The following is a 14,288-nucleotide window of genomic DNA, read 5'->3' as shown; positions in this document are numbered from 1 at the left end:
GAGGTCCTGTCAGTCCACTTGAGTGAATGTAAAAGGTCCTATGGTACCATTTTGTAGAGTTTAAAGTGAGAGTAGAAAGATTTAAAAAGGACCTGAATGCTAACATTTTCTTACAGAGGATGGTACTGGCTCTATGACTCTAAGTGTGGGGGTGTTATTTCCAATGTTCTGGCCAATTTTTCTCCTCCGTTAACTTCACAAAAACAGATGATCTGGCCATTATTACATTGATGTTTATAGGAGTTCCCTGTGTGTAAACTGACTGCTGCATTTCCTACAATATCAATTAAAATTCAAAAGTAGTTCAATGATATGTTGAGTGACCATGAAAAGTGCTATTCAAGTGCAGGTTATTTTCTTTAAAACACATATTGTCATCTCCAAATGCTTCCGTAGATTCTTGCAAATCTGGAACTTTTGGATTTATCCCCCACTCCAGTATCGGCTGCAGAGCCCACAGCCATCTTAGCCCCCAAATACAGTGAGTAATCGAGGTTCACTTTAAATACTTGTACTTCTTTCTATTCGATTGTTATTTTAATATCCAGCGATTACCATCTTTGCGAAGGGTTTAGCATAATTGGGGACAATAAATGTGCTTGCAAATTAACATCCCAAATGACCTACGAATAGCATTTCCAATGTGCACTGTTTACTATTTCCTATGTCTGACCACCTTTAGCGGGCATACTTTGGGCTAAGTTTCCGAGTTTATTAGATTCACTTGCTTCTTCTAATGGGCAATGGCGTGCGCCTCAACGAAGTGCTCTTTGACTTCAGTTTCGGGGATGGGTGAAGGCATAGGTTCCAAGTTCGGCAACACTGCTGCATCCTTCCCGACACAGTTCCATCTCTGTTTTAAATCTACTGTGTTGGACCTGGTCTTCCGGACTATACGCTTTTCAGAGTGTATTGAAATTGCGTGCGAACACTTTTCGTTTGCAATTTTTAAAAATGCTACATCAGACTTTACCACCACCACCACCAAAGCAGCACCAGAGTTTGCAGTGTTGGGTTCCCCGCTGCATTTGGCAGCATAATTATAGCCACGTATCTATCGCACCAGCTGCTTCAGTCCTGCTGTATATTTTGGAGGTTTCCGGGTTCATCCTGCGCTTTGGGAATGTTCGCTTCACGTCCTCGAGAGGAGTCCCAGCCCGCCGACGTCACAATAGGAGCATTATTGTGAGTGAGTCCCCCACCACTCAGTGAAATTCTTCAGGAGGGCAAGCCCCTGCCCCGCCCCCTCCCCAACCCTGAGCGACCTATCAATCCACGCCCCACCCCTCCTCCCCCTCCTCCTCCCCACCCCCAAAGACACACACAGCCCACGAGCGCATTTCGGTTTGGATGACGCCATCAACGGGCGAGGCCGAAGACTGCCGAAGGCGTTCGGGCGGACTCGGCGGCGGGCGACGGTTTGGCTTCGGCGTCCGTGGAAAGTGTGTTAAGTAGCGCTTGGGAGTAAAAAGAGACGCGGCTGGGGTGAGATCGAGTCCCCGCACCGAGACCGAGAACGGTCGGACAGGACGGGAAAGAGCGAGAAGCACGCAATTGTAGCAAGACATAAAAGTTGAAAGGTGGAGGAGAGTTGCATCTCTGGGTGCGGCTCGAGCTGAGAGGAGGTGAGAGACTCGCTGGAGGTTGTCCGTGTGCCCGGGCTCGGGAGTTACGGGCATCGTGAGCCGGGGCAGCTGGACATTATGCTCGGAGCTGAGGGAGACTTGAGACGGCCGTCTGCGGTGAGTCGTGAGGCACCAAAAAATAAATATTCCGCGGGACGAGATCTCATTTTAAATTTGAAGGAGTTTGACATGAGTTGTGTGCGTGTGTGTGTTTGCTGTTGAATCCGCAAAGCCGCAGGTGAAGAAGCTTTGGGCACCGATCTGTCTGCCTGCAGCTCGCTAGCCGCCTGTTGAAGCGGACCCTGGTGTTGTTTCTTGTTGTTGTTGTTGTAAAACAAGCGTCGTGAGGCACTGAAGCGCCTGTATTTTATTTTTGATGTGTGATTCCCACCGCCCCGATCCTCGAAATCGAGCCACTTCTTGTGTTTTGTTCCATTGGAGGTTTTGTCAAGAAAGCGGATAAAAAAAAACAAAACAACCCTTCTCAGAACCAGCCCCCCCTCCCGAAACCCAGACTCCCGCCTGTTGAAAGCGAGAGACAAGAAAACAAACGAAGCGGCGATTGGAAATTCGGCCGTAAAACTTAAATTAGAAACACAAAGGGAGTCCGAAAACAAAACACGTTCTGGTAGAAAACGGCCAGTTTTTTTTTGCGCTGGAGTGTTCCGCCTCTCGATCTCTTTCTTCTTCTGGTTGAATGGGGTTAGGTTTGTTCCAACAAGATTAGCTACTGAAAAGGATCTGTTTGAATGTGATTTTTGTGGATCTTGAGTCTAACCGAACGTTGAGGAAGTGGATTTGTCCTATTTTGAATTCCAAACTCTTCGACCACCCCCCCCCCCCCCCCGCCCCCCATCGCGTTTAATAAGTGCGGTCAGGTCGTGCTGGATTTTTATTAACATTCTGGTTTTCGACTCACAGCGATAAATGAGCATCGTGCCTCGGGACACTATTCTTATTTATTGGGATGAAAAGTATGCCCTTGATTTCAAAATAATTTCCACAGTCCAAGAAACTCCGCATCGCCTTGATGTTGAATTGAGTTTGAGGAAGGGGATATTTAAAAATGGTGAAAGAAAGCATCTGCCAACTAGAGAAATAATAATTTAACTAACGTTTACTGATTGACGACATATGCTCATTTTTGGTAGCCTTTAATTAAAATATTATGTCTTAAACATATTTATTCGCCTAACAATCATATTGAAAGGCTTTTTTATGTTTTAGGTTGGGTTTGATTTTACGTTTCTAAGTGACCAGACTGGTGTCTTGGTTTAATTTTTTATTAGAATGTGTAATGACCTGCAGTTAGATGTGTGAAATTTCCTTCTTAGCTCACCAATTGATCAGTCCCGTATGTTTGATTTTCAATTTTAGTTTTGGACTTGATTTTCTTGTTTGCTTCTTACGAATTGTATGTTTCAAATGGTAGCGTCGGCTCCCCGATAGGAGACCTCAGAGGTTGGGTGGTGAGTTGAGCTTGATAGACGAGATTGTGCAATTCGAATCAATATATCTGATCGGATGGAGACGCTCCTTACTCGGAGACTTGATACTCTCCAAAAGCTCAGCGTGTAATTTTATCCCGGCGTCCAAAGGTTAATTCAGATTTATTGTGAAGGGCGACTTAAGACGCGTTGGCATGTTTTGTAAATGTGACTTTTGTTTTCAAATTCAAACGACATTCGGATACCCTTTTTGAAATTTAACGTCGCCCAATTAAAGTATTTGGGTATTGATGTATGTTGTAATTCACATGCACTCATTGTTGAAGATCGTGGAGAAAGGTAAACATGAAAGCCTTGAGAGTTTTCCATGCAGCCAGACCGAGTAGCCTGGCTACATTGTGCTTCAATACTGTGTGAATTCTACCCTAGCTTTGCGTGCAAATGATCAACTGGTTCACATCGGAAATGCCCGGACTCTTGTGTTTAGATAGCACCCATCCATAGATGGATCTCTCATTTTGGTATTTACCGAAAAAATAAATTAAGGTTTCTGTATTTTAAAAATACGTAGCAAATATATAAGATTTACCTACATTACACGTGTTAGAACATTAATAGTTAGTGGCATATTAGTAATGTTGGGCAATATAATTTTACTGAAATCCTTTTATGTAGTAAATTAAGTTTTTGTCATATTGTTAGAAATTTCATCCGATACCAATTAAGTATTTTGAAGCCTTAAGGGTTGTTTTTGAAAGCATGTTTTTTCTGTATTCTATCTTTGTTATTGAAGCCATCTTGTTCTCAACTCATTACAATTATGACTTGCATCAATCTTCCCAAACGCAGAAATTGATTCTCACTGAATAAAAAAAAATTGGTGGCTCCTCCAGAGTTTGATAGTGCACTTTTTTTCATTTTGTGGTTTTTTTTAGATTTTTGTGGGCTTTTGTTTTGCCAAAAATGCAATTGCTGCCTCTGACACTTTCACAATTAGATGTACAAAATTACCAAGTTCCTCTTTTATCATGATGATTGTAAGTAGGATGTTTTTGGCTGAAGTAGGAGGAATTTATCATAATAATATGTCTTTAGTTCAGGAGTGTGAATTGCAGATTACAAATTCTATTCATTTCCCACTCACCTAACAACAAAATGGTTCAAGTTTGCTCTTCCAACTCTTGGAAGTTTATGAAATGTAAGTTATATGTGGAAGTTTAATATATTAAAATTCTGACTATGCAGACCTGTTAAATTTGTGACGGTCATTGCATGAATAATCTATTTTTAGATTTTTAAACTTTCTTGCTAGATGTTGTATCTTTTAATAGTTAATATAACTCTTGTGAAGACCTGTATTCTTATCATTTCACAATAGCATATTGCTTATACTCCTGGGACTTAACAACATTTCAATACAAAATACTCCAAAGTGACTTACTTTCTAAACTGGATGAGCTGAGAGATAAACACCTTGTCATTTTTGGAGTCTTTTTGTTTATTTAGTACTTAATTGATTATTTCTGACTTGGTGTAAATGTATAAACTAGTTGCCTGATATGTACCAAAGGTTTAATACTCTTCAGGATTTTTTTTCTCTAGTTTAAAGGTCAGTTACTATGAAGTAGCTATGAAGACTTAAACATTAGGGTGATTAAAGCTATTGACTTTGGCCTCAGCACTAACTTGTTGACTCCAACCCGAGTGATTGTTGCCTCCTCCACATCTTTGATCTTGGGTTGAATCAGATGGCTGGCAACTTATTTCACCTTGAGCTGAGTTTCTGACCGTAAATATTTCCACCTTACAGACAATTACGTAAGAACAAAGGCAAGTGCTTCCATAATACAAATGGAATAAGATTCAGGCTTGAGAAAATCAAAAGCATCATTATTCTTCACTGCCACTCTTCAGATACTTCACCGTCCATGCTTCTGCTCACCTGCACCCATAAACCTCAACTACATGTTTATCACCTCCAGAATTAACTGGTTAAAGCTTTCCTGGTGAATCTCCTGTTATTAATTTTCTATAAACTTCCAACTTGTCCTAAGCTTTGCAGTCTTTATTTTTTTCAAAATAAGCAAGTTTTACAGTATAGACTAGATGTGCAGCTGTTTAAAACTTCAATTTTCTGCATTTGTTTGTGAAACAAAACAAAAATATTAGTACCCTTGAATTCAAAATTGTCATGATTAATTGAATCCATTCAAAATATCCTATCCTGCACAAGACCCACTTGACAATCAACCTCATGTTGTTGATTTACAATGGTTTACAGTTCTCAAGTATGAATTCTCATCCATGTGATTAAATCACCTTTGCTATCTCTGTAATATCTGGCCTAAAAAGCTTCTAACAGATCTGTGTTTCTTCAACTTTCCGCCTTTTCTCCTTTTAAAGGAGGAGAGAAGATTTGTTCTGTGGGCAATGCATGTCTCACCATATAAATTTATTTACTTTTATTCATTTGTTCAGGGAATGTAGGTGTAGGGCAGTTAAGAGTCAACCACATTGCTTTGGGTCTGGAGTCACATGTAGACCAGAACAGGCAAGAATGGCAAATTTCCATGCCTAAAGGACATTAATGAGCCAGATAGGTTGTTAAACTGGTTCTTCAGCGTTTGGTGTTACTTCAGCGTTTTACATGGTTACTATTAGGCTAGCTTTTTTATTTTACATATTTTTATTGAATCTACATTTCACCAATTACCATGGTGAAATTCAAATCCATGTCCTCAAGGCATTAGCCTAGGGCTTTAGATTATCATGACACCACCACTCTCTATTTAATTAATTCCAAGCATCTGAAAATTCCACAGGATCATAGCTGATCTGACTCACCTAGATTTGCTGAGAACCACATCCATGCCACATCCAGTTTGGAGCCTATCAGTATTCCTTCTGAATTGGTTTACAAACTTTAATATCCAAATTGTGTGAATTTTTACCTTTGAGACAGGCAAAGTATCTGAAGAGTGGCAGTGAAGAATAATGATGCTTTTGAGTTTCTCAAACCTGAATCTTATTCCATTTGTATTATGGACAAATTTTGATTATCTAATTCTGAGAAAAGTCTTAAATGGCAGCTATATTCGCACAGGACTAAAAGAAGGATGCAGGTCTGAGTCATATGCGTGTTTTTGTAGTTATATTCACCTTTCTTTGACTCCAACACCAAGGCAAGCTTTTCTTTGTTGAAGATGCTAAGCCAGTTCAGCTCTCTGGATCGGCTGCCACAGTCATCTGATGATGGTTTACCACTGAGCTATGTAAGGTGATCCACTGCCTCCATTTTGTGTGCCAAACTGAACCAGTTGTATGACAGCATAAATGCCAGGACTCTGGACTTGACAATGAAACTAATAACCTAAAGATGGCTGGTTCACCTTGAATTTTTTTTAGTACATCTTTGAGATTAATCATTTGAAGGGGACCTATTAACCATGTAGGTCTGGCCCAACAAAACTGTCTGATTTATATTAATGTCTTGTTTGTGGGGATGTAATCAAGTATTCAGTCTGATGTATGACAAGAGAGTTGTATCCAAGATAAGCTGTACTTTAGATTTTGGACTGGTGGTTGAGGGAGTTAAATTCTAGTTAAGCAGGACCTTTCATTTCTGAAATGTTCTCTCACAGTCTCTCCATAACCTGTTGAATATTTCTAGTATTTACTGTTTTTTTTGAGATTTCCAGCATATGGAGTATTTTGCTTTAGTACAAGTGTCTGTGGTGTGGTAATTTTATTTCCAATGTGTAATTAATGACTAATTTCCATAATAAGAAGTAATGGATGATAAAGTCTTCAGCACAGATTGTCCACCCGAATTGGAAGATTTCATGGAATTAACTGAAGTGGAAGCCTGTTAAAGAGTGAGTTGGGATTGAAATATAATTTTATTAAAAGGTTAGTATTATTTAAATGATGCTCTGTACAGCGAGGCTTCTGTGCAGTAAATATGGACTTCTGATATGTGCTAAGTCATCCATCAGTGATAACAATTGAGTGCCCTTAGTTTACAAAGTCAAATTTGAATATGTGTGCATTTGTATTCCATACTACATCATAGTACTATTTAAAATAATCCCATCTGCCCTATGGAACTGCAAATAAATTGCTGTATTTTGCACTTGTTTTGCCTGGCTCCATTTTCTCCTTGTCTTCTTTCAAAATAGACTGTTGTTAATTCTATAGAAAAGAAACCCCCAAGATGGAAACGCAGATGTTCCTCCTATGAAGGTTGCTTTCCTTACCTGCATTCTATTTGATTTATAAGTTGGAATTAGAAAAAAACAAGAAAGGCAAACAAAATCAGTCTGGCATCCCTTTCACTGAACATTACTGCAATTTGTTTCCAGAGAAACATTTGATGCTAAATTGTTTTCTTGTAATTTCCTCTCATTAGTTACTTTATAATGAGATTTTTGATCAACAGTATGTGTCTACTTACGCACTCATATATTGATTTGAAAAATTATCATTAGATTAAATGGTACCAAATGGAACACACAATCTGCTGTTGTTCCAAGACTTCATTAGGTTTGACCTAAAATAAGACTATAGTCAAAGAAGAGGATTCTAATTTGACAATATTGGAAAGATGCTGTCAGGGAATTTGTAGTTGTAATGATGGTAGAACTGTCATCACTTGCTGTCAATATTGTCTAAAACTGACAAACGTCTTCTGAAGTCTGCACATGTACTCTGAAACATTGTTTGACTATTGCTGTCAGTGATGCCTTGTTCTTCCACAGGGTGTGCTGTTGTAGCCTTCAAAACTGAAATGTGCTAATAATCAATAAAGTAACATGAAAATCATTTTTTAAATGAACTGTTCTTTATCTCTGCGCTATTTTGAGTGCATGGATGGGGTGGAGTACCAGGTAGGATTTCCTCTTCCTTTTGGACCAACCTGACCATGCCAGTCTAGTCTGAGGATAGTACCTGTACTGAAGCATATTCTTGGAGTGCATGTGTCTAGTGCCAATTGGAGCATCTTTTTGAGCAAGCAGCAAGTTGAACCCGCCAAGAAGGCTGTTTGGTTTCCATATTGAGATTTCCTTATGGTTAGTTTGTTTGGTAAAGTTGCAACTCATGGTGAGTTAGGACTGTTAACAAGCAATAAAGAATGACAATTGGGAAATGAGTGCTGACTGGCGAGAATGTTGCCACACTGCTTAAGCAAAGGAGGAAGTTGTGGCAAGATGATTTCAACATTAAGATTTTGTCGCTCACCATGCCATAGCCCATGCTGAACAGAGTCTGATAAGATTCCAGCCAGTATCAAGTTGGTGGATTGGGCATGTAGATGGCAGATGAAGTGTGAACTGATACTTTTTATTAGGAAGAGTATTGAAAGACATCACAACATAGGTTGTATAAGTACTAAAGGAGTGGAGGAGCAGAAGGACCTGCGTTTATATGTGTACACATATTTGAAGGTCACAGATCACCCACCAAAACAGACCAGGACACATAAATAGAAAGTGGGACAGAACACCAGCACTTCAACTGAATGATGTTTCTTAGCATGGTGGCAAAACGTCCGAGAACAACTTATCAGCTCAGTGAGCAAACATACAACTTGAACCTCAACCTGAGCGATAAATCTTCTCAAAAATCGTAAACATCTTGGGAGATGGAAGAACAGGTGGACAGCAGTTAATAAAGCTTACACTGCCCTTGGCATTATTAATAGGAGAATAGAATGCAAGAGTAGTATGGACCATATTTTGGACATTTTGATCAGTTTATGTATTAAAAACACTTTACCCAAGCACTGTTGTTGGTTAAGTGGATAATGGAATGCAGAATTCAGTTTGTGAGTCAACACTATTTAGTGATAAAATATTCCTTAATAAAAACACTGGACATTTCCCCAAATTCCAACAGCATCTATCTGGGAAAAGATATTACCCACAGTGATTCATGCGTTTGAGCCATTGGAATCTCTTTGCTCTTCAATGTAGGGCTGCCTTATCCATAGAATAATAGATTCCATACAGTATGGAAGCAGGCCATTTGGCCCATCGAAGAACATCTGACCCAGAACTACTTGTGTCCTTACATAGCTAACTCGTCTGTCCTGCACATCCCTGGACATTATGTGCAACTTAGCTTGGCTAATCTACCTAACTTGAACTATCTTTGTACACGAAAGTTGGTTTGCTGCATGGTCTTCGACCATGAGTCTTGCTGCAAGCTTTCATTGAGGGGAGGTGGCTTCTAGGTGTGTGTTTTTATTCCCCTTGCCTTGGATCTTCCTGAATATTGGGTAGTCTTTGTCCATTCGGGTCATGAGTGGAGTTCAAAGCATCCAATGGCGTAGTGCAAATCTGCCATTTCCGACAATTCCAGCAGAATGCCATGAACCAAACACATTTTCCCTCACTCCCCTGTCTGTATTTCACAGGGATCGTTACCTCCTGAACACCCTAGTCCATTCCTCGAACACCAATACCACAATCCTTTCAAATGGCACTTTCCCAAGTAACTGCAGTAGGTGCAACACCTGCCCCTTTACGAACTCCTTGCTCACCATCCAAGGGCCTAACAGCATTTCACCTGTACTTCCTCCAGTCTTGTGTGTTGTATTTGATGCATCCAATGTGGCCTACTCGACATTGCAGAAACATTACAGAATACCTCCGAATGGTGCGCAAGCATGACCCCAACCTCTCCATGGCTGAAAATTTTAACAGAGTGTCATACTCACATGTCCTCAGCATTCTGCAATGCTCCAGTGAATCACTGCGCAAACTGGAGGAGCGACATTTTCAAACTAGGCAGTTCATAACCTCCTGGGCTCAATATTGAGTTCAACATCTTCAAAATGTGAACCCATCTCTTCCCCTACTTGTAGCTTTGCTTGCTACATGCTCTGTCACCCTCACTCCTCTCCTCCCACCCAAATGGGACTGTCTGTTCTTTCCAGTTTGGCAGTTAGACATACCATTGTTCTAGATAAAACAATGACTGCACTTGCTGGAAACCAGATTTTGGATTAGTGGTGCTGGAAGAGCACAGCAGTTCAGGTAGCATCCGAGGAGCAGCAATATCGACGTTTCGGGCAAAAGCCCTTCATCAGGAATAAAGGCAGAGAGCTTGCAGTGGGAGAGGGACTCCCTGAGATTCTTGGAGAGAGAGGAGGAAAACCTCTTCAAGGCAAGCATCCTTGCAAGAGGATTCGCAGTAGGGTTAAAATCAACTAGGTAAAAACAGTGACTGCAGATGCTGGAAACCAGATTTTGGATTAGTGATGCTGGAAGAGCACAACAGTTCAGTTGTTCTGCTATTCTTACATTCCGATCACTTAATCGGAACTCTCTAATCCTTTCTCACCCAGCACTTTAGCGCCCTCCACTATTGCATAAATGCTGCCCCCTCTACATGATTTGGAGACACTGGTGTCAGACTGGGGTGTATAAAGTTAAAAATCACACAACACCAGGTTATAGTCCAATAGATTTATTTGGAAGCTCTAGCTTTCAGAGCTCTGCTCCTTCATCAGGTGGTTGTGGAGAATAAGATTGTAAGACACAGAATTTATAGCAAAAGTTCACAGTGTGATATATAACTGAAATTATATATTGAAAAAGACCTGGATTGTTTGTTATGTCTCTCATCTTTTAGAATGACCATGTTGGTTTCAGTTCTTTCATATGTAAATCGCAAAACATTTAAAACATTTACATATGAAAGAACTGAAACCAACATGGTCATTCTAAAAGATGAAAGATTTAACAAACAATCAAGGTCTTTTTCAACATATAATTTCAGTTACATCACACAATAATCTTTTGATATAAATTCTATGTCTTACAATCTTATTCTCCACAACCACCTGATGAAGGAGCAGCACTCTGAAAGCTAGTGCTTCCAAATAAACCTGTTGGACTATAACCTGGTGTTGTGTGATTTTTTTTGACTTTGCCCCTTCTACATTTTACCATTCCTGATGCAGTCATCTAGACTTGAAGCGTTAGTTTGCTTTCTCTCCATGGATGTTGCCTTGACCTACTGTGATCTTCAGTGTCTTTTGCTTTCAATCCTTCACTGTTGCTATGCCAGAGAGATGTAAAGCGCACATCCTCAGACACTATCTAGAAGTCAATATGCCAAAAAGTTTGATTGATATTTCTCCAAAACATGACCTTCAGCCTGGTTATAACTGCTTTCCTCTAACCTTTATCACCTCTTTGACTTGGTTTCCATTGTTTTCTGTAGCTGGTAGTGGCTAGAAGCCATTCAATTTAGTTCGATCAATTTTCTGTAAGGTCTGTCTCTGGCTGTGAGTCAATTTAGAATGTCCACTTTTGAGCCCATTGTCACTTGAACACCATAAGGAATTCCTGGAAGACACTTGTTAGATCTCAGCTGGAGTACTGTGCCCCCTACTAGTTACCACATTTTAGGAAAGATCTGAATGCATTGGAGAGAGTGCAGCAGTGATTTACCCGAATGGTTCTAGGACTGAGGAACTGTAGTTATGTGAATACATTGAAGAAGCTGAGACTGTTCTCTTTGTAGAGAAGAAGACTAAGAAGTGATCTGACTGTCATTTTCAAAATTGTAAGTGTACTATTGAATAGATTGGACAAAATCACTCCCATTTGTAACAGGAACAAGAAGCATAAATTTAAGTGATATACAAAAGGAGCAATCGTGATGTCAGAAAAACTTCTTTACACAGTGAGGTATTAGGGTGTGGTATGCTCTAGTTGGAAATGGAGGCAGATTCATTTGAGACATTGAAAAATGAATTGGACAATTATTTGGACAGAAATAATGTAATGTGTAAGGGCATGGGGAAACAGCAGGAGATTAGTACTGGGAAATAATGCTCATTTCATGAGCGAGTGAGGTCATGGTGGTCCAAATTACCTCCTTTTTCTCCATAGCATTTCTGTGATTCTGTGACAGAAGAGTTGAAATGACAGCAGAGGCAAAGGGAGTGGCAGGAAAGAGAGAAAGTCTGCCTTGCTGCAATTTTAGTATGTGATTTCCACCTCTAGTTTTATTTCCTCTTCTTTGCATAGTTCAATTTTTCTGTTGTTTTACTTTCAGACATTAGCACATCTGTTGTAAACATGGCTTTTATTTCTTTTTCTTATCACCATTCTTTATCAGTGTGCATTGCATAGCTAATTCTTATGCCATGATGTGGAGGTGCTGGTGTTGGACAGGGGTGGACAAAGTTAAAATCATAACTATAACCAAGTTATAGTTCAACAAATTTATTTGGAAGCATAAGCTTTCGGAGCACTGCTCCTTCGTGCTAGTGGGGCAAGATCATAGGACATGTGGGATTTACATATTAATCATTCAAAACCTGCATCCTCATTCTAAGTGATTGAAGACTGAACAGCAATCTCGGTTTGGTCAATATTTTGCATCAGTTGTATGGCACTCTGATCTTTTACTATAAATTCTGTGTCCTAAGATCCTGTCTCAGTAATTACCAGACGAAGGAGCAGTGCTCTGAAAGCTTGTACTTCTAGGTAAACCTGTTGGGCTATAACCTGGTGTTGTGTGACTTTTAACTAAATTCCTCAGCCATTTAATGTGTTGTGTCTCCCCTGGACTCATCACAGTCTTCTGTTGTCTTTTCCTTTCTGCCATCCTGCCCTCGTGTAAAACCCAGGACATTTTTTGAATTTTCACTGATAAACAATCATTGAAACAATGACTGTTTCTCTTTCCGCAAGTGCTGTCAGACCTGCCAAGTATTTCCAGAACTTTCTGCCTTTATTCCAGACCTTCGGAATCCTTAGTATTCAAACTTGTAATTTGCTGCATGCATAGAAAGCACCCGATTCAGAACTTAACATAGGAACACAGGATGTTTATCTTCTCGTCACAGCTTGCTTTCCCACCTGTTTCAAGTATCATCTGCAAAATTTGCGATGTTACGTAAATTCTGTCCCTGCATGCAGGTCATTTATATAGATTGTAAATAGTTGCAGTCCAAGAACTGATCCCTGTGACATTGCACTCATTACAGTTCAGAGAAAGACCCAGTTATCTCTACCCTCTGCTTTCTGTTAGTTAGCTAATCCTTTATCGAAGTCAGCACTGTACTCCCAACGCCCCTGGGATCTAACCTTCTGGACTAGTCTTTTATAAAGCATCTTGTCAAATGCCTTCTATAAATTTAGATATATCACACCCACCTATCTTCAAGGCCAGTTAGAGATGAGTAACGAATGCTGCCTTGTCTGCAATGCCATGTACCATGAAAGAAAAGGAGTTCTCAGGTGAACTGAAAACCTACTGTGCTGAAACCAATGAGCAATTGAAATTCAGCCAAGCATTAATGGCCACAGCTGTCGATCCTATAGTCTGCTTTCTGGAAGGAAATGGCAAAAGGTGTGAAGAAAACTGTTTGGTTTGAAGGGTCACTGCTGTTTCCCTTTCTACAGGAAACCTCAAACCTGCTGTTTTTTTTTCAGGTTCTTTGGTGGTTTTTATTTTAAGAATAGAAAGTGTTTTCAACATGTATGATATAAGGGAGCACAAAAGATTCTTAAAATCAAAATGCCTTTTTAAATCACTGTAGAATTTATGACAGTACAGGCTAACATTGTAACATTACCACAGTATGACAGAACTTTTTCCACTGGAGCAATGTTGCAGTGCACGTGAACAAATGCACATGGCTGGTTGATGTAACTTCGTTTTAAGGAGCAGACCAAACTCTCTGAAGCTATATTAAGAAGATAGCCTAGACCCGAACCTTTCCTTATTTGCATTCCAGTTACAATTCAGTTGGTCAAACTATTCGATTTTAAGCAAAACACACTTTATTTTTATACTAGAGGTAAAACACGACCAAATAAAATGAAAATAAAATAATTGGCTTAACTGTACCTCTATCGAAATGCTTAAAATAATATATATATAACTACGACTCATTAACCATTCCAATATAGTAACATCCCATAGACACACCCTTGTCTAAGGCCAATTCTGTAAAATAGATTGTCTCACGTGCAATTCTAGCATTAGAAGGAGGACCTCAGCTTTCAACTGTTACAGAGAGAGGAATAAGAGCTTCCAATTCCAGCTTCAAGGCCCCAGCAATCATTTAAATAGAAATAATGTGCAAGGATCTGGGAAAAAGCAAGAGTTTGAAAAGTGCAGAAAAGACCAGAAGAATTTCATCCTAATAAATATCTAACTAGCCATTCACCACTGAAACATATTTCTGTAT

The 14,288-nt window shown here is 39.7% G+C and overlaps 1 protein-coding gene across 8 annotated transcripts in view; it reads left to right on the top strand.

Annotated features, from left to right (window-relative positions):
- The first annotated feature begins 1,356 nt into the window (after positions 1-1,356).
- ptprfa (protein tyrosine phosphatase receptor type Fa) overlaps positions 1,357-14,288 on the top strand; it is a 462,130-nt gene continuing 449,198 nt past the window's right edge. For all 8 annotated transcript variants that reach the window (XM_060830552.1, XM_060830548.1, XM_060830551.1 and 5 more), the window contains exon 1: positions 1,357-1,742. The gene's annotated coding sequence lies outside the window, so the exon portion shown is untranslated. The remainder of the gene's footprint in view (positions 1,743-14,288) is intronic.

Source organism: Hemiscyllium ocellatum, chromosome 9, assembly GCF_020745735.1.
Source record: "Hemiscyllium ocellatum isolate sHemOce1 chromosome 9, sHemOce1.pat.X.cur, whole genome shotgun sequence".
Lineage (NCBI taxonomy): Eukaryota > Metazoa > Chordata > Chondrichthyes > Orectolobiformes > Hemiscylliidae > Hemiscyllium > Hemiscyllium ocellatum.
This window is presented reverse-complemented; position numbering and strand designations above follow the sequence as displayed.